This window comes from Numida meleagris, unplaced genomic scaffold (genome assembly GCF_002078875.1).
Source record: "Numida meleagris isolate 19003 breed g44 Domestic line unplaced genomic scaffold, NumMel1.0 unplaced_Scaffold119, whole genome shotgun sequence".
Classification (NCBI taxonomy): Eukaryota; Metazoa; Chordata; class Aves; order Galliformes; family Numididae; genus Numida; species Numida meleagris.
In genome coordinates, this window is record NW_018362987.1 from 1,513,023 (window position 1) to 1,532,849 (window position 19,827).

A 19,827-nucleotide genomic window follows, 5' to 3' on the forward strand; every position below is an offset into this window, starting at 1 on the left:
TGAAGCAGAAGGTAAAGAAAGGATGGCACAGGCACAGCAGCTGCCAGCAGGTTTGAAAAATCCCAAGAACAAGATGTTTCCATGTCACACGTAGTCACATGAGCTACATCTTCTGCTTGCATTCAGCAATTCCAGAGTCGCAGCCACAAGATTTACGCTCTCACTCTGATGCCACCTTCCCACATGGCTTCCTGCAGTCACAAGGTGCTCACAAAGAGCACCTACCAGCCTCACTGACTAGATCAAGCACTGCTCTGCTGCCTCTTGCTTAATATGGAAACAGTAGGATTAAACAAGCTGGGTTTGGAGAAGACAGCTGGAGAAGGTCACTTCCGAGTGGTGCTCTGCAAGGAAATCCGTGGTAAGAGAATACAAAAGTTAGCAAAGCCCTTTTGTAATAGTTTGTCATAGCAGAGAGGTGCAAGTAACACCTGCAATGCATACTTGCTATGTGGAGTACAAGAAGCTGCCTCAGAGGAGGAGCTGGTGCTGGGGCATAAGATATTTTAATAAGCCTGCTTATCTCCAGCATCACTCTGGGTTTCCTATGCAACCTCAATGCTTTTGCACTCCAGAGAGTTTTGCCATGATTTCTGTATTTTGACAAGGCCTGCACCCCTTAGTCCTTCTGAGAGCTGCTGTGGAGAACTCTGATGCCATATCCAGCTGCCAAGCTGTGGCTTGTGACAGAAGTTCCCCAAGGGGGTGAGGTGTGGAGCAGGAGGAAGGAGGACCTCCCGCCTGTGGTCCGCTCCTTTTACACACATTGCTGTAGGACCGAGCTGGTGCTGCACAGACCTGAGGGATTCACAGCACTTTCCAAACAAGTTTGTCAACAATGAAAACATCACTTTGGCATTCACACCATGGCCCTTATTCAGAGGCCATCTCCTGTAAGGCATCGTTACTCAAGTTTTCCATGAAGTTAATAAATGCCGAACAGCCTCTTCCAGTTCTAATGATTTAGGAATGATTTTCCCAACTGACTAAGAAAAGCTGCAAAAGCACTAAATTGGCAGGAGAAAGGAAAATGAGCTCCAGCAATGTATTTACAAATTTGACCAGAACACAGCATTGTATCCTTTAAAGGAACCAGGAAACTCTACAAAGGGAGTAAGGGCTACTGGGGCCACAGGGAAGCCTCACGCTCAGGACAATGACTGCCAGCAGAAAGCACCTCCCATACACACCACAGACCCTGAACTCCCTCCATAATGCCTTATTCCAAAGGGATAATGCTAACCTAATTCCAAAAAGAGCCCTGGTGCCATAAAACATCAAAATCACACTAAACAAACATGTTTGAAAACGGCCGTTTCTGCTCATTTCTGTATAGCAGTCCAGTGACTGCCTCTAGTCCTATCACTGCTACCTGCAGTGGAAGATGTATTTTGGGAGTTGGCCACCTTCAGTCCCCAACGTAAGAAGTAAATGTATGCACCAGCAGGAACCAGCTCCTCAGAAATACCAGCAGTACAACAACCTTCCCACAAAAGCCACTTTTACCACAGATCTTACAACTCAGATGGCCTTGGATCTAGCAACAGCCTGCTTTTCGGCAGCACCAGCCCCAGCTAGAGGCCTCTAAAGCAACCCCACCTCAGGGTCAGCAGCAGGAATCTGCTCCACCCCTCCATCTACAAGCCCGCTGGCCTGCCAAGGAACTGCAAATTCTGCTGGACCATCTCCTTTGCAGGGAGGGGATGCTCTTCTCCCAGCCAGCAGCCACACCAGCTCTCCTCTCCTGCACCAGGGGTGGAAAGCTGTGCCTGCATGCTAGCAAGGACCTCTCTCGCAGCTTCACAAGCTGTTGCGTTTTGGTTGCTAAAGGAATAAGGAGCTGAGCATCCTCCCACATTCCCTGGAAACCAGACAACCACATCCACAGGCAGGGCAGCTCATGGCCCTGCAGGATGCTTGCTAACAGCCCAACAGCTGAGCAACAACTTTCCAGAGTGAGGTACACAAAGAGACTGAGCAGCCTGCGTGGCTGCAAAAGGTTCCAAAGTAGTTGCAGGTTCTACTGCCATCAGAGGTCTCATCAGCAGGTCTTTGTGCCTGTGATTAAGGATGGATATGCTGACCCAGCAAAGGCGGCTATTGTTTGATTATGGGACTCCTCTCCCCTCTCTCCTTCTTGCACATCAATGCTCAAGCTGTGGACACCCAGCACACCCAGGGTGCGAGCACCCAGCAGGTCTCTGCGGTGAGCTGGGTGCTGCTCTGCAGAGGGCTCCCTGCAGTCTGCCACTGGAGGAGCGGTGCTGCCCTCATCCTGCACACCTCATTCACAGCAATGGAACACCAATCCCAGTCAGAGAGGGGCTTGGCTCAGGGCCACCCAACAGGTGCAGAGTGGTCTGTTTTGTCTGCTAACGGTCACTGTGACATCCTCACTTACAAATATAATATACATATTGTCAACGGTTTACGGGCATTAGGCCCGATTCCGTGACGAAGGGGACGGGGGACCCACGGGCCCACATCCTGGGAAAAAGGGGAAAGGGGAAAAGGGTAAGGAGATGGCCCTGAGAGCAAAGAACAGCGGCAACAATCTGAGGAGAAACAAACTAATTTACTAAATAAGATATTGGAATGCAAAACAACACACTATAATACAATATAATTACAATTTAAGCTGATAAATCCAATACAGAGAGAGAGAATGTCCCAAAATCAAGGTAGGCCTTACTCTACTACCGACGATAAGACGGCTGGAGAGCGAGGTGCTGCCAAGACGAGAGATGGGCGGAAAAAGGGGCGAGGTCTCGTGATCTGCAAGTTTTTATACTGCGAGCTTCTATCTTTTCCCTCCGGCTGGAAAATGGTAACAAAGGAGCAAAGTACCGTGGGGACTGTAGTAGTCCTTCTCTTCTGAGAACTAGGTACATCCACTACATGATGTTATGATGTGGAATACCAATAACTGAAAATCATAAAACCATGACACATATATATGTAATATATATAGCTCTGTGAGCTCCCAGAGTTGGCTTTAGTGGTGCCAAACCGTTCCTAGAAGATAGACCAGCCGAGATGGGATGTGGGATGCTACTTCTGAGGAATGAGCTGAGTTTATGGATGTACATCAGCACGCCCAGCTCCCCTGCAGTCCCAGCTCAGTGACAACAGGACAAGTGCTATCCCTGCTGCACATCCTGCATGGTTTCTGGCTGAAGGGTTATTATCCAGTCTGCAAACAGAGGTAATTAGCTCAGTAGCACAGCAGCACATCTTACAGGCTGAATGTCAGCATGGAGCTGTTACGTGGAACTGCCTGGAGGATCACAGCAACGTCCTACAGTTCTTAGGATGCACTAACATGAAAAGACCAAAAACTGTTGTGAGCATGGAAACAAGATTCCCTGACTGCCAACAATGAAATCCCAACCTATGAAGCCAAAAGATGTTTTTGAATAGTTGTTTTGAATTTTTGTTCGCGTCCAGCTACAAACAGACAGTGTTAAAGCAATTATAGCACGTGAGGGATTACGAAGTTAATCCAAACAGCCTGCACTTAACATGCTGAGCACTTTGTGATATTAGCTCAGGTCTAATGGGAAGAAGCACACAGCGGTTTTAAAGACTGGCGGGCACTCAACAAAACAGCAAAGGAAATTCCCTGCAGGCTGCTACAGTGATGCCAAGCAACACAGTGTGCAAGGATGAATGGAGCACTTCTGGTTGTTACAGCAAGACCCTCAGCCTTGGAGCCCTCCAAAGCCCCGCATGGAAACACCAGCCACTGCCGGCATTCACTCCCAGTAACACTACCTATGCCTGCGGACATGAGGATGTACGGATCTCTGCCTTCTCAGTGCAGACACACATTTTCTTGCAAGCGTTCTCCAATAAATGGTGAACAAAGTATCAGAATGCAAATAATCCACATCTGATAAATGTGCTTTGGGCTCTTTCTAAAGTCTCCTTTGATAAGCCATCTACATTTCAAAAGGGAGAAAAACTGAAATAGGAGATTATACACACAGGAAAATAAAGGCAATATCTGACGAGTCTTTTTTAATTTGCAGATAATTGCTCATCACTGCAAAATACAGCTTTTGTGCCGTTTCAAAGCAAGTAGATAAGAAATCCTAAGCTGTTACTAATATTGCTTATGGCAAATAAAAATCTCTCCCAGCATGGTTGTATCACTGTATAACCAAACATTCATGCTGGCAACCCCCAGGCACTGCAGGACACAGATCACCACATTCTACTGTGGCATTTCACAGGGGACTCCCCACGCTCACATCCACCCCTTCCTCTCCATCCTCGCTCTGCTGTAGTTTCTTCGTATTCCCTCCTGCCTGGCACACAGCTACCCCCACACTGCCTTTGTTCAGCACCCCAGCTGCAACCATCCAACTTCAGCATCCCATGTAATTTCAAGGAACTGCAGCTCAGCCCCACATGCATGCAAAGCCAGCCCTATGCAGCTACCCAAGCCTCCTAGCATGCAGCACCCTGTCCCATGCATACAAGCATGGCTTTGGCACCCTGGCGTGGTGCTCAGCTGCTGAGCACAGCTTGTCGATGCACAGTACATTTTCACTTGACAGCAGCAGGAGAGCTCACACCAGCAGAGTGTAGGAAACACCAGCTCCGTGGCGGGAGGTCAAAGTGTGGAAGCGAGAGATTGTATGGAATCAGTCCAAGGCAAAACTTCTGAAAAGCACTGTTCTACCTAGGGAGGCATGGGTTTATGCTGCTAGGAGAAGCCAGTAAACACCACTGTTGTGAAACCTTTCCAACCAAGGGTAGCACTTTAGCATTCTGCCTTAGGAAAGGTGCAGGGGTGGGCCTCCTGTAGGTGGTGTGAGTTGTTTCTCCATTTAATCCTTGGTTGTTTTGCTAAGGTTAAGAATAAATAAAAGAGTTAAATTCTGTGCAGACTGTCCTCTATGAAAACACTTTACACATAGCACTCAGACAAAAGGTGTTCACGCATTAAATAAAACCATACATCAGACAACTGAAGAAAGCGCAGCAGAGTTTAAAGCCCACCAGCCCTGGTGCTGACCCTTCTGCATCAGCACCTGGAATAACAGCGGAAGGAGTGGTAAATTTAACCTGGAACAACAGAAAAGCACTATGTTCTGTGCCATTTTCACATAAGTATATAAGGTTAAGTTAGGGTCAGCCATGACCCTGCAAAGATGCTGAGCACGAGGACTTCCATCTTGCTGGATCTTGCCAGCTGTCACCACATCGTGATTAACAAATGAAGTTGCGTGAGGACACAGTCCCTCGAAACCTGAGCTGTCTGCTCAGGGCTCCTGATGATCTGCCCAAATGCCAGTTTGCAAATGTTTCAATACTTTCCCACCGAAGCAATTCATTGTCTCAATCTGCCATTTTAACAAATCCAAGCACAATTCCACTAGAACAAATCTCAGCACTCCCAGCATTAAATTTGCAAGTGACATGTAATGGCATAAAGTGCAGGTGAAGCTGAGCTAAGCCACTAATGGACCAGTGAGGAAACTTCTATGGCTCCACGATGCAGTGCTCTTTTTAGCTTGAGGAAATGATGGTGTAGGCTGCACTGGGCAGAAAAAGATACCAGCAGCTTAAAAATGTGCCTCAAGCCACAGTGGCCAGAGATGTGTCCTGCAGACCTACTGCCCGGCATCTTCTGCAGGCAGCTCGAGAGCAAGCAGCACACACACCGCACACCAGGGTTCCCTCCTTCCCAGCTGCAAGGTTCTCTGCAGTCCTGCTGCTTTCTGACTACACACACTGGCACAAGTAAAGCCTACTGTCAGGAGAGATGCTTTTGAGGTACTTGATTATTTGCTTAAAAAGTAACAAACTACATGCAGCACAGGGAAACTAGTCACACCTGGGAGTTCCTTAAGATGGATATTATCTTTAACAACCAAAATCAAACCTGATTTGTCAAAACCATAAAACATATTTGGGATGAAAGCACCACAAGAACCCAAGGTTTCGTGCTTTGCTCTCTCTTGCATTTCCCCCAGCCGTCTGGCGGTGGAAAGAGACTTCAATTACTGAGCTGAATGACCCTGCACAGCTTCCAGCCTGCAAAACAGGACTCCAGCCCGTGCCAACACCTGTGTGCTGCTTTCCTGGGTGCAAAATGCCAAATCCTTCAGACAACATGACCAGTAACGTGGGAGCTCTGGTCACAGGACTCTGATGCTCCAAAAATCGTCAGGGGTCAGATTCTGAGCTCCTTTGGCTTCAGCTCTACTGCAGTCAGTTTTGTTGTGCCATGCGTGAGTCCTGTAACTGAAGGCAGCACCTGCTGCAGTTTGAGGAGCGGTTAGGGAGGCAACAACACAGGGAACACAGGCGTACAGGAGGCATTACAGAGAGGTCTCTGCTTCTATGGGTCCTGCTGGCTTGAGCAGTCAGGTGGTATTCACAGATACCCACCTGAAACTTACCTGGGCACTTCGATTTGTTACATTTCTACATGTCAAAGCTCTCCTTCGAGGCCAGTTACACACAGGGAGACCTGTTATCTCTGGACTGACATGGGAAAGCCAAAAAGACAGTGACAAGTGCTTTGGGAATTGCAGTTGTTACACAGGTCACAACACAGTTTAAAGACTCCCAGGCAAAATTTAATTCTATTCTACATGCAGGAGCCTGGAAAAATCAAGATGATCTCTCTGGGTAGGAGCGGTTCTCTTATCAGTATTTTAAGATTAGCATTTATCTCTCACTTGCCACCACCCAGAGCTGCTTGCATTCCCTTTTCAAACTCTAAACTCTTCACGAAGCTGCAGCTGTTCCAGCACCCAGCCAACTGCTGTAGGGAACAAACCAGCAGCGCGCTGCTCCAACTGGGCCCACTCCCAGTGCGATCCCCATGAGAAGGTGGGTGGATACGGGGCTGTCAGCGGGCAGAGCCCTGCTCCCCAGCAGTCTCCAGCTCTTCCCACCACACCTCACACACTGACAGCAGGAGGCCCTGAGGCTTTCCGTAATGAGGTTTTCACACAGGACAGAATAAACTAGAAACCTTGATCAGGAGCAGGGCCTCCAGCAGGCATGCAGCAGCAGTGTGGAAGGACAGCCACATACACATCACACAGCAAAAGCCCCAGGCACCAGCGCACCCACCTGTCACAGCGCCAGCGGGGCAAGGCAACCACAGCCCTGCCCCATCGCAACATGCCCACAGCTCCAGCCCCAGCACCGCTGCTCCCCGCTCTCAGCCTCCGTCCTCCCAGTGTCACCGAGCTGTGACAGACACTGGTGTCACCCAGGTCCCACACGTCCCCTCACAGGGCCCCACGGGGCTCAGGGCAGCCGGAGCCCTCGGTACTGAGGGGACAGCACTCCACAGCGCCGAGGGGGATCACACCTCCGAGGGTAAAGAAATCAGGTCCCACAGGGCTGAAAGCGATCGCACCCCACAGAGCCGTGTGGGATCGAACCCAACAGGGCCGAGGAGATCTCACCCCCTAAGGCCGAGGGGATCAGATCCCACAGGGCTGAGGGGCCCAGAGCGCACGGCCCCGAGCACCCGGCCGCCTCACGCCCCTCCGGGGCCGAGGGTCGCCGTGTCCTACCGGGCCCGTCCCACCGGGCCCGTCCCCGCCGCGCCGCTCAGCCCCGCCTCGAGCGGCCGCGGCTGCGTTCCCGTCCCCGCAGACCCTGGCCTGCGCCCGGCCCCGCCGCCTGGCCCGGCGCAGAAGGAGGGAGGGGCGGCCAGCCCTCTACTCGCGGTGGCTGCTCACCGAGCGGGCGGCGCGGAGCCCCCGGGGCTCGGCGGGGTACGGCGGGCTCGTGGCGGCCGCCTGCCTGGCGGCTCCCCTGGGCGGCGGCGGCGGCAGCGGCGGCTCCGTGTCCAGAGCGGCGGCGGCGGCGGCGGGCGGGGCGGTGTGTCACGTGAGCGCCGTGTCATTCCCCCGCCGCCATCTCGTTTACGGGGCGCGCGGCCGCTGTGTGGGTGATCCTTTCGGGACGGCGTTCGAGGCCGTGAGGCCGTAACGTGTAAGTCGGGCACCCCCACTTCCTTACAGTGGGCAAGTCCAGGATGGAGCTCCACCTCACCTTCCTCCAGGGGAACAGATTCACAGAACCTCCTGCTCCCTCTGGCTGCACCACTGCGCAAGCCAGGGTGCCTCTAGCCGTCTTGGCCAACCGAACAACTGAGAGCCCTGCCTGTAACTAGTTACCTGCGCTTGTGGGCTGACCACAAAGGCAGCAGCGCTGGGCCAAGCAGTGCTCCACATCCTCATGCAACTGCAGGTCCTGTGGTGGACTTCACAATCCCCACCACATCCCGTACTTTTATTTGCCTCCCTCCCAGGGCAGGCACATTCTCAGCAGAGTTTCTGCTTTCTAGCAGGGTGCTATCTGCTCGCTGACAATCACTTCTGCCAGCCCCATTCTACTGATGCTGTAATAGGCTTAGTGTTGTAGCTGCCACTGCCCCCAGGGTAATCATAATAAACTCCCCCCCTCCAGGCTTGTTCCTAGGTATGGTCATTTTTTGGCACATAATATGAACCTGAAGACTGTGCAAATTGATTCCCAGTAAGCCTGACCTCCCTGTTGGGAATGACAAAGAGCTGACGGAGAGGCTTAGACAGAGCTGTCCCGGATGGCTGCCTGGCCTTAATCCTGCTGACCGCCTTGTGATCCTGACAGCTCCCTCTCCCGCAGGGCTGCCACCACTCGCAAAGCACCAGGAGCCAGGGAGATGCCCACATACACCATGGACACCAGGTAACACCATGATGGGGCTCCCTGGGGCCAGGATGCCCAGTGGGAGCAGGAGATGGCCCACAACTCTGCTCAGCCCAAGTTTCTCCTCCAGGCACTTGGAGCCCAGGCTGGCTCTGTCTCTCCTTCCCTGAGTGCCAAAGGGGAGAGGAATAATGAGTATGATGGCTCTGACTCACCTGTCAGCTCAGCTGAGATAGGTACTGCCTCATTAAGTGATGATAAGAGCAAAGAAGCAAAGCTATTTAAATCATAATCAAATGGTGAAGGCATTCTCTCTTAGTCTCAAGAGGAGACCTTCAGGATGAGAAGGAGGTTACTAGTCCTGAAGCAGTTCATTCACAGGAAAACCTAAGTCATGTTTCTGTTTGTAGGAAACATGCTAAATGGTGGCAATACATTTATAGTGCATAAATAGGAATTTAATTGAAAATTAATGTTTGCATTAATGGATAGAGACTAATATACTAATAGATCACAATCATTAATAAGTTAATCACAGATCAATTAGTAAGAAATTAATGATATTCAGTTCTAGGATATATCTTCATATGGAATACACTTATTAATAGCACAAAAATATTTTACTAATTAACTAATATTAAAGTAAGTCTACATTCTATAATATTAAAACAATGCCATTGGCATCCAAATATCACTAAGCTAATTCTGAAGATGGATTCCTCCTGCTTTCTGCATTTACAACCCAACTAATGTTTTCCAGCACAAGTTTGCAGCCAGACCAATTAGACCCCAGCAGGCTGTGGGGTGGGAGGCCCTGAGTTAGGATCAGGAATATTAATTCACTGTCCCCCATTTTTGCTGTTGCACAGTGTGGAAAGCAGCTCAGAGCATGACTTTTGATGACAGGGGAGGACCTTGCTCACATACTTGCTGGGTTAGTCCTGCCTCTTGGGTGGAGCTGATCCGGAGGAGGGCCACAAAGAGGATCAAAGGCCTGGAGAAGCTCTTCTATGAAGAAAGGTTGAGGGAGGTGGGCTTATTCATCCTGGAGTAGAGAAGGCTCCAGGGAGACCTCATTGTGGCCTTCCAGTACTTAAGTACTGAGCCTGTAAGCAGGAGGGGGAACAACTTTTTACACAGACTGATAGTGACAGGACAAGGGGGAATGGCTTTAAACTAAAAGAGCTAATGTAAAGCAGACTGAGGAGTCTCCTAGTAATGTCCCTGACCTGGGACTGAGGTAGGCAGCACACTTCCCTACAGGTAGGGTCTGGCCAATGTATGGGGGCCTCCGTTCCTCTGAGAAGGGAGTCACCCATGATGATTACCCTTCTTTCCCTTTTAGTGGGGGAGTCTCGAGGCTTGGAGTCAGCCACCTCACCATAGACAACCTCCTGGGTGGACCTTCCACCGCATCTTTACCTGTCCTTGGAGTTCCAGAGCCTCAAACCTATTGTGTAAGGCACCTGGGAAGGCAATGTAGGTAGGGAGGGGGTTCTCCTGCTCTGCCAAGCAGAGACCTGTTTCCATTCCTTTCTGTCTCTTAGGTCCCCTCCCGCTGCCCAGCTGCAACAGGCCAGGGGGTCCACCACTATTTTGACTGTTACCATGCCACTGCCTTTCTCGCAGGTATGGCAGGGGGTTGCTCCACCATTCTATCTCCTGCTCACACTCCCTGAAGCTCCTTAATCTCTCCACCTCCTCTTCCAGCTCTGCCACCAGGCTGAGCAGGTCATCCACCTCACGCAGATGCTATCTGCCATCGTGGGGGGGCAGCAGCAGGCTCAGGCACCCCCCGCATCTAGAGACCTGAACAGCCGCATTTCCAAGCGGGCACTTAGTCTGGGTAGCCACGTTCTTTTTGGTAAGATTTTTGCCTAGTGGAGACCATGGCTAGATTTGTAGCCTGGGAGGCAGCTGACAGGTGAGCCGATCTGCCGAGAGGGGAGGGGTACCCCGTCCCCCTGCACGCACTGCCGCGCCGCGCTGCCTGCCCGCGCCGCTCGCTCCACCCCCCAGGGGCTGTGCTTGGAATTGCAGGGTGTCACGCCGCTGCTCCCAGCCCCGCGGCGTCGGAGCCGCTGCCACGTGGAAGAGGAGTTTGCCTGGCGTGGTACACCTGTCAAAGCATAACGCGGGGTCCCAAGGCGAGTTCAGGGAGGGCAGAGACCTGCCGTCGAGCAGAAGGGCAAAAGCTCTCTTTGTCCTGATTTTCAGCATGAATACAGACAGTGAAGATGCTTCAAAACTTGAAATAAAACAAGAAATGCTTAACAGAATCAGGTCAGTAGCAACCATTTTCCCACTTAAAGATAAAAAAGAAGGAAAAATAAAAAATGGGTATGAAAGACAGTTAGAAGGTTCACCTCGTGATAAGGCTTGTGGAAACTAGCCACACATTCCCACAATGCACATTGCTTTTCATTAGAACATTGCTGTGGCTTGGTCCCTGACATCAGTTCATGGAGCAGATTGGTTTCCAGAAGGGTAGATGGTATTTTTCCATCCACATACATGGCCTAGCATGGGTCAGCTGAGCCTGGGCTGCAGCTGGTACCACAGCCACTTCACCACATCCTCCTCCCGCAGCAGGTGCCAGCATGCTCGGCAGGTCCAGCAGCACAGGGGTCTGCAGCAGCCCAAGAGCCAGTATTACATAATGGTTAAAGCTAAATTACCTCAGCTGGTAATTTATATTTATAAATACCTGACTGCGGGCAGGAGCTGGATGGGAAGAAAACCATGCGGTACAAAACCAGCTCCAGTGGGATGGGTTTTCACAGCAGAAGTCACACAGCTCTGGCTTCGCAGCAGCTTGTGGAGCTGCGAGGATTGGTGTGGCAGTTTCTCCCCAGTCAGCTCCCAGCTTTCAACAGTGGAGGAAATGAGACTGGATGCTCCTCTCATGCCTCTTGAAGCTTACTCAGGAGCAGGGCTGTCCACATGTGCTGGGCCAAGGGATGTTCTGTGCCACTGAGCTCAAGAATGTGCTGCCTCCCTGGTGTGGGAGGAACAGGAGCATAACCGTTTCCAGGAGTCTCCAAGTCGTGCTTGTGTGTGTTTTTCTGTGAGCCTAGAAGTTCTGTGGTCATGTAATGACAGCTCTCCTTACTGCTCAGTTACAGGATCTGATCCTGGAGGCTTCCATGGTTTCACCCAGTATTTATTCATCCCCCACATGAATTTGGGGAATTTCCATTTCAAAACACTTTGTGTTTTCTGTCCTCCTGTGGTCCTGGCACCCAGGGACGGTGTAAATTCCTTGCTCAGACTGGATTTTCTGTTTTACCTGTAGAGGCCTTTCAGGCCAGTCTAAAGAAGAAAGATATCTGTAGTTAAAAAAAAAAAACAATTCCTGTTTCTAGAGAATGCAGCTTGGGTAGCAGGAATAATGTCAACACAAGTCTGTACTAAGTGGGTTTAACAGTTATCATTTCTTTCTAATGTTTAACTCATGGCCTAAAGCTGATTAGTGATTTGTGTCCTGTGCCACCATGCTAGCTCTACTCCTTAAATTACAATAAGGTCCACAAATCAAACCTCCCTTTACTCTGATAATAATATTAAAGATCTTATGATATTCCTGACTTATTGTGAACAATAGTTTTACTCTGGACTGGAGACCTCCAGAGATCCCTTTGTAGCACTGCTGCTGTCATTGTTGTCATGCCACAGGCACCACCATCTGGGGAATTAAGGACACAATTTTAACAGAATAATCCTCTGCCTGGATCCCCCCATATCCTTTGGGGATCCTCTTACAAAATGGACTAAGGTCCTCTTACCAACTCAATAAATACATTAAATGAAACAAATCTACTGAGCATCAAGTTCTCCAAGCAAGAGTGAGCATCACACTTTGTTCTGTCTCAGCGCTAATCCAGCTTTCACTGTTGCAGCCTCCTGAAGTGATAATCTGATGCTGCCTTTAAGCAAGAAAGAAGCAAGTAAGCGAGGGGAAAAACTGCTGCTTAGGTTCTCATTTGATGTCAAGGTTTGATAACCTGAAGCTCTACAACCAGGATTCAAGTAGGGCTAACATACATTACTCCAAGAGAACTAATGTGTAAACTGTATAAAAGTCAGAATCGTTCAACCCCCTCACTACTGCCGTGCATAGGAGAGAGCCTAACCTCTGTGAGGTGCTGTTGTTGTGGCTCTGACCTTCCTGTCCTTGGGATGTGAGTGCCTCTCAGAGGAGCTGTTAAGCAGACAATTTTGCTGGGAGAACACGGGTGCCAGAGCAGCTCTCACTGATGCCAGGAGGAGTTTTGTCCTGGAGCGCCCTTCAGATGCGTCAATCTTACTAGCAGCATTGTGCACAAGTCATGGCACAAGGGCTGAAGGCTTAATGTTTGTTCTGCAAATTGGGCTAATGTTGTGAAGACCATAAAAGGCGGTATGTATCATGTCTGACTTCTCGCTGGTAGCCAAGATTGCAGTGTATTGTATTTCCCTTTATTACATTATCTGAGATCAAATTGCGTGGTAACTTACAACAAGGAAAGGTTTCAGTTTCATTGATAATGACCACCTTCTTTTTAAGATTTAATATAGCATAAGTTGTAAAACTTTTCACTGGGAATGAGACAGTGGGAACAACTAAATCTGAAGCCCCTCAGGTCAACCAAGGCAGAGACTTGCTCCTGCCAGGCACCGCAACCTCCAGGCAGTCTGTCAGCCAGCAAAGCAAGAGGCTGAACTGAGGTTCTGGACAAAAATGCAAATCATGGATTTAGCATCATGAGAGATCACCTAAAGCTCAGGTCAGCTGGTCAGCCCTGTCCTAAAATAAGCAGTGATGGACTTACAGGCCTCACATGGGTGGTCTACCATGCATCAGCCCTGCACCACCAGCTGGGGAGCAGGGATGGGGGCAATCATGCGGCGGTACCAAGTCCTGTTGCAAGTACGTTGGTTTCACTGTCAATTGTTTTCTCTGCTGCACTCACCTTACTGCAACACTGCTCTCATGACATGTTCCAGTTGCACCACAGTCACAGGCTAGGAGCAGTTACTTCCATACCAGTCATTTGATTTCAGAGGTTCACCAGGTGTGGTATCACTCCCATATGTGCATCCTTGGTGCAATAGAGATGCGTTAGACATTGCAAATCGCAAATCAAGTATAGCTGTTTCCTCCTTCATTGCTTTCTTCTCTATTACTGTAAAATGAAAAACTAGATTTTCTTCTTGCACCTTACAGCACAGATGCAGCTATTCTTGCTGTACAGGAGCTGAGGATTTATCCTACAGATTTCTTTCCTTTTTCAAAGCCAGGAGGGGTGTCTGTCCTCCCAACAGGTCTTTCTGAAGGCAAAGGATGACTGCAGGTGACATGGTCACTCTCTCTCCCATGGTGTTTTTGAAGCAGGAAGAATGTTTGATGTAAATTTTGTGAGAATAATTCATATTTATCTGTGCACAAATACAGATGTAATTTGGTTGGAATGCACAGGACATTTAGAAGTGGAAATCTCATTATCCTATCCTAGTAATTCAGGACTATTAGAGCAAAACTTATGGTTTTTAATCAGTAAGACTGTATTAGCATAATAGAGTTAATTTCAATGAAGTAAAATATGTTGATTAAAGAATGCTTTTTTCTACAGAAGACCCACTAACTTTGATATGCAACACCAGTAGCCTCTGATTTGTGGAATCCTTCATTTTCTCACTGAGTCAAGGAGAGAAAAGGCGGTTTTGTCTCCTGCAAGACTGGCCCTATGTGACGTTGCTTCACCCTGAGTGCACAGAGCAAGTAGTACAGACTGCCTTTCACATGCACCTGGCTTCCTACACCTGGACCAAGCCTTTAAGTGTGTAAATAGTGATCACTGCACAAATGAAATAAGCAGCTAGATAGGAAGTTTTACGTCTGGGCATTCTGTAGGCATGGCTCTACCGTTTGCTGGAGCAGAGCACAGTGCATCCCCATGGACCTGGGGTTCAAAGCTCATTGGGGTAGGATTTGACTACTTGTAGCATAAGTCCAAATGCAGTCTTTGTGGTGTTACTTCTCTTTCTCTGTGGGGCTGGGAGGGCAGAGGCTAAAGCCTTGGGTGAAAATGCATAACTCTTCTGGCCAACATGACAAAACCCCAGCTGGAAGAAGCACAAGGGGTCAGACCTGCTGTTATGGGGATGTGCTGAGTCCCAGGGGCCTCTCACACACTTCTTCCTTTACTGAGCTGTAGAAACAGTGACATCTAGTAGGGCAGCAGTAGCCAGCTGAGACGGCAAGACAAGGGGCAGCCATAGGGCTGTAACTGAGAGCAGGGACACAACTGTTCCTCCTTGCCTTCTCCACCCCAAAGCCACAATGTCACAAGCTTAAATTTGCTACAAGGTCTGCTCCAGTGCTGTTACCACAGAGTATTTTTGATATGCATCTGCAAAAGCATCACCAGTGCTTATTCTTTGCAAAGATATGTTTCTACAGGCTGTATGCTGCAATCAGGGCAGTATTGCTTATATCTCTGTAAAGTATCCTTTGATCAAACAGTTCATTCTGCACAGATCATTTAAGATTTGGACCAGCATCACGCATGAAACAGTTTCTTTCTCAGGATTGAAGTGTCACTACAGTGCTGGACTTCATGGGGTCCTGCTCCACCTCCTGTTTGCAGGTATCAGTGTGGGTGCTCTGGCTCTGACCTGCTTGGTATCAGCAAACAAAGTAGAAGACACATTCTTTCCTTTGGAAAAAGCTGAAGGTTTCTCCTTCCTGAATCTGCTGATTTGGGAAGCTTGTGGGTTCTGGTCAGGCACTCCTGTGAGGTTTCCATGTCATGATGCTCATTCTCAGCTGACTCACCCCATTTATCTCTTTGGGAAGTGTGGCTCAGAATTATTACACTGTATACAGAATTATACTGAATAATGAATGCAGAATTATAAACGACCACACATTTCTTTGGGTTGGCCTGCTTTGATGATGCCTTGAATTCAGGTACAAGGATGTCAGTAGCAGCTCTGTTATCATGGCTGCCCTTGTCTATTTCTAGGCTCCCCCACAAACTCCCTACATAACCTGTAGAAAACGGCTCAGACCAGATCCCTTCCTCCTCCCGTTGTAAAATGGAGCTGTGTATGGATTCTGTGACCATTTCCATAGAGAGCAGAGAACTAACTGAAGAAATTTTGCTGACTCTTAACGTCTCCTTTCAGACTCCAGGAATACCTTTGATTCTGAATCATTTAAAAAAGAACAGTTTGGCTTGTCTGGGTGACACATGCATGTTTAGTTGATGCAGGAATGGCTGCATGGGGCCAGACGTGAAGTTGCATACATCTCCACCAGTGTGAGACTGCTGCAGCTCTGCTGTGCTGTGCGTGGTGCCGCAGGGCTTCTCTGCATCTCAGGTTTGTTTTGTGTTTAACAGCCCGTGATTATTTTCGGCTAAAAATAAAGTGCACTGAGGTCCAGGAAGAATAAACTATCTTTCTATGCCAAGAAGTAGTGCTGACTTTCTGTGTCAGTTCAAAGTTATTCTTGGTAATAAATTAGTCCTTGTTCAGACCACATGTATTTTAATGGTCTCCTTGACTCTGCCTGCCTCGCTCACAGCAGCCTCAGGAGTCAAGCGCTGCAGCGCAGAGTGTTTCTTCTGGGAAATAAAATCTATCGATGCTGCAGAGTTATCTGGAAGGTCTCCAACGCTAGTTGACATCAAAGCTTTTGCAGTGTTTTTCATATGTGGAATACAAAGGGGCTTAAAATCAATCTTATGGTAGTGTGATAGTTTCAAATGCAATCATCACTTCTCCAAGTTAAATAAACAACTTCTGAGAATATGTTTATGCATTAGCAGGAAGATTTCTGATGTCCTCAGAAGCTACAGAAGCATACTGAGGCTGCCACCAGTAGCTTCAGTGTGACCAGAAGAGCCCTAGCAGGGTCTATAATCACACAGACCACGAGTGTTTTCTTCTGTATATACTTCAATGAGAGTGAAAGCACACCAACATCAGAGGGAGCAGGCTGACTTAAAAATCGTCCATGAGACAACCAACAGCTTTGCCTGGGCACAGTCCACCTCTTTTTCAGATATAACACAAGCATGATGTTGCAATGGAATTTTACCTTATGGAAAGTTTAAAGGTAATTTGGGATCTCAGGGGTGATGTAAGTAAGGAAAGCAGAATTCACCCTTTCCAGCAAGACTTGTTTTGTAAATTTGCTCTGCATAAAAAGACAATCTCTGCTTGTAGGGAGAGTTTCCTTTGTCGTCAAAGCTTAGCTGGAATTTCTCAGGCCAAAATTACAGGGGAGATAAACCAGAGTTGCTATAAAAGGAACCGGTTGCAACCTTGTCATGGAAGAGGGACTCCTTCAGAGCTAGCAACAAGATCTAGCTGTTAGATTCTATTTTTATCTTATTTCTACTTCATGATTTCCCCAGAAAAGACTCACTCAGTGGGAATATTACATTCATTCATCTAGAGATATTTATACTTTCACACTGGATAGGATTAATTTTCTTATCCAGTTAATGCAGTATGTAATTATTAAATATCTTTACTGTGAACATAGACATGTACTTTGTGTCAGAAAGGGGCACAACTGGCATTTTAAATTACTGAAGGATAACTGCAGGTTGCTGTTTCTCACAAAGATTGAGGAATTCTTTTTAATATGATAAATGGTAATCAGACTCCCTTTCATACTATATCACTTTGCAAGTGAATTTATTCTGTAGCCATCAGTTGTGGGTCTATTAAAGAGCAATCTCAAGGCATATGTATTAATGGTGTGAAACCATGTGACATCATAATATATGGTAGAGGTACTGAAACTCGCCAGATTATGGTTTTCAGTACCTTATAACTACTACAAGGTATCATAATACTATATTCACTATACACTAAGTATATATTAGTATAGAGATCTTTAAAGGTCATCTAGTCCAACTCCCCTGCAATGAACAGACATCTGCAGCTCAGTCAGGTGCTCAGAGCCCTATCCAGCCTGACACTGGACATCTCCGGGGGTGGGATGTCCACCACCTCTCTGAGCAACCTGTGCCAGTGCCTCACCACCCTTACTGTAAAAAACTTTTTCCTCATATCCAGTCTAAATTTCCCTTCTTTTAGTTTGAAACCATTTCCCCTGGTCCTATCACACAGACCCTGCTAAAGAGTCTGACCCCTTCTTTCTTACAGCCCCTTTAGATACTGAAGGGACTGCTCCCAGGTTTCCCCAGAGCCTTCTCTTCTCCAAGCTGCACAGCCCCAACTCTCTCAGCCTGTCCTTGTAGGTAGGCTCCGTCCCTTGGATCACTTTCGTGGCTCTTCTGTGGATGCACTCCAACAGGTCCATGTCTCTCCTGTACTGAGGACTCCACATCTGGATGCAGTGCTTCAGATGAAACCTCACCAGCACAGAGCTGAGGGGCAGGATCACCTCCCTCGCAGCCCAGGATGTGGTTGGCTTTCCAGGCTGCGAGAGCACATTGCTGGCTCATGTCCAGCTGCCATCCACCAGTACCCCCAAGCCCTTTTCAGCAGGGCTGCACTCTGTCCTTTTCTCCCCCAGCTTGTACTGATAGAAGGTGCTGCCACCAACCTAGTGCAAGATATTGGATTTGTTGAACCTCATGGGGTTCTCCCAGGCCCACTGCTCAGCCTGTCTAGGTCAAGTAAATTATTATCCTGGCATTTTAAATAGGTTTATACAAAGTCAATATGCAGCCATGAGCTTCTGATGTATCCAACATGAAAGTGAATTCCAATGAGGGAAGTCTGCATAAAGAGAAGATTTTACCCCAGCATGAGTGAAGGGAATGCAGACATTCAATCAGGATAAATGTGGAGAAAGGCAAAAGAAATAGGAACTCCTGTTCTGCAAAGTATCATTTCCCCAGTCATAAGAGCAATGACCTAAAAGTGAGACCTTACAGGTTGTGACACTGAAGCCTGACTCTGAGCCTAATGCAAGATCTGGCCAAACTCCATGGCCTTCAGCTACAATGTAATCACACTTGTAATCCCTAGAAGAAGCCAAGAAGAAAAATGATTTTAACTGTGTTATCAAGTAACACTTTACCACATAGAGATTCACAAAGCTTTCTTTCCTCAGCCACATCAATAACAACAAAGAAAAACTTTTCTGGAACATTATTTTGCCTTGCATGCAGTTTGAGGAAGAATGGAATTTTAATGCCTTCTCCTGTTTCACTTTTTGTTCATTTATCTTGAAAAAATATATACCAGTGTTTCACCCCTGGCATTTTAGACTTATTTTTCTTTTTTATTTTTTGAATTTGAATGGATTCTTCATAAACATATGAATAAAATAGGATGATTTCCATGGCTTTCATCACTGAACTCAAAAAGCATTCCTGACACGGGACATGTTAGCAGTGTTTCACTACCCATCTCCTAAACCCCACATCCTGGGTGCAATTATTGTGCTATGCAACTCTTTTTGACTCAGCATAAAGAGAATAAATGATTTACCTTAATGAATAGTAAAACCAATTTTCAACTCTATTCTCCTTTATCCAAGATAAAAGCGTTACTGGCATAAACTAATTTTGAGGGAAAAGTAGACAAAAGTTTCTAGTTTGTTATGATGGACTTCAGCAAGGAAGCTCAGGATTTTCTAGACAAAAGGCCAGGACTCAGCTAACCACAGCTGAATGCCTCTTTATACTCATTTTCCTTTTGTGTTGCTTTGCTAAGGGTGCTGAAAGAAAGGCCCTGATGACCAATGTGCCAATTCATTTGTGTTATTGAAATACACACTCTGAAATACAGTGAGGATCAGCTGAGCTATGGGCTAAGCTGCCAGCTAAATCAGCATCTTTCCTCTACAGAGCTCTGCTTGCCATCAGTCTCAGCCTGATTTTGGGTGGAGCTGAACACTTCCAAAAACGTGCATGCATTACATTGTTTGTTTGCAACCCACATTTCCTAGAAAACATGAAAACATCTAAATACGCATGTACTAGAACTACACAAACTGTGAATATAGAAAACAGATTTGCAGTTTGAGTGTGAGCTGTGAAACAGACTTGATTCTTGCCTGTATTTTAGGGAAAATTCATCTCTTGATTTGAATATGAGACCCACTGTACAGCAAAAGAAGGCAATGACAGTACCCTCAAATAGCACACATGCACTATAGAGCAATAGCAAATAATAACAAAGGAA

The 19,827-nt window shown here is 47.7% G+C and overlaps 1 protein-coding gene and 1 long non-coding RNA gene across 9 annotated transcripts in view; one reads left to right on the plus strand and one right to left on the minus strand.

The window, feature by feature from the left end:
* SGMS1 (sphingomyelin synthase 1) overlaps positions 1 to 7,837 on the minus strand; it is an 80,190-nt gene extending 72,353 nt beyond the window's left edge. For 3 of the 6 annotated variants that reach the window (XM_021381815.1, XM_021381808.1, XM_021381811.1), the window contains exon 1: positions 7,716 to 7,837. The gene's annotated coding sequence lies outside the window, so the exon portion shown is untranslated. The remainder of the gene's footprint in view (positions 1 to 7,715) is intronic. The other 3 variants (XM_021381817.1, XM_021381809.1, XM_021381816.1) reach the window with 2 other exon arrangements.
* A 53-nt stretch (positions 7,838 to 7,890) lies between these two features.
* On the plus strand, positions 7,891 to 17,729 carry LOC110390483. 3 transcript variants are annotated; one of them, XR_002433749.1, is made up of 4 exons: positions 7,891 to 7,971; positions 8,647 to 10,127; positions 10,218 to 10,299; positions 10,888 to 17,729. It is a non-coding gene; the product is annotated as an uncharacterized LOC110390483 (long non-coding RNA). The 3 variants fall into 3 exon arrangements; XR_002433748.1 differs by having other exon boundaries at positions 8,647 to 10,299; XR_002433747.1 differs by having other exon boundaries at positions 10,218 to 17,729.
* The last annotated feature ends 2,098 nt before the right edge of the window (positions 17,730 to 19,827 follow it).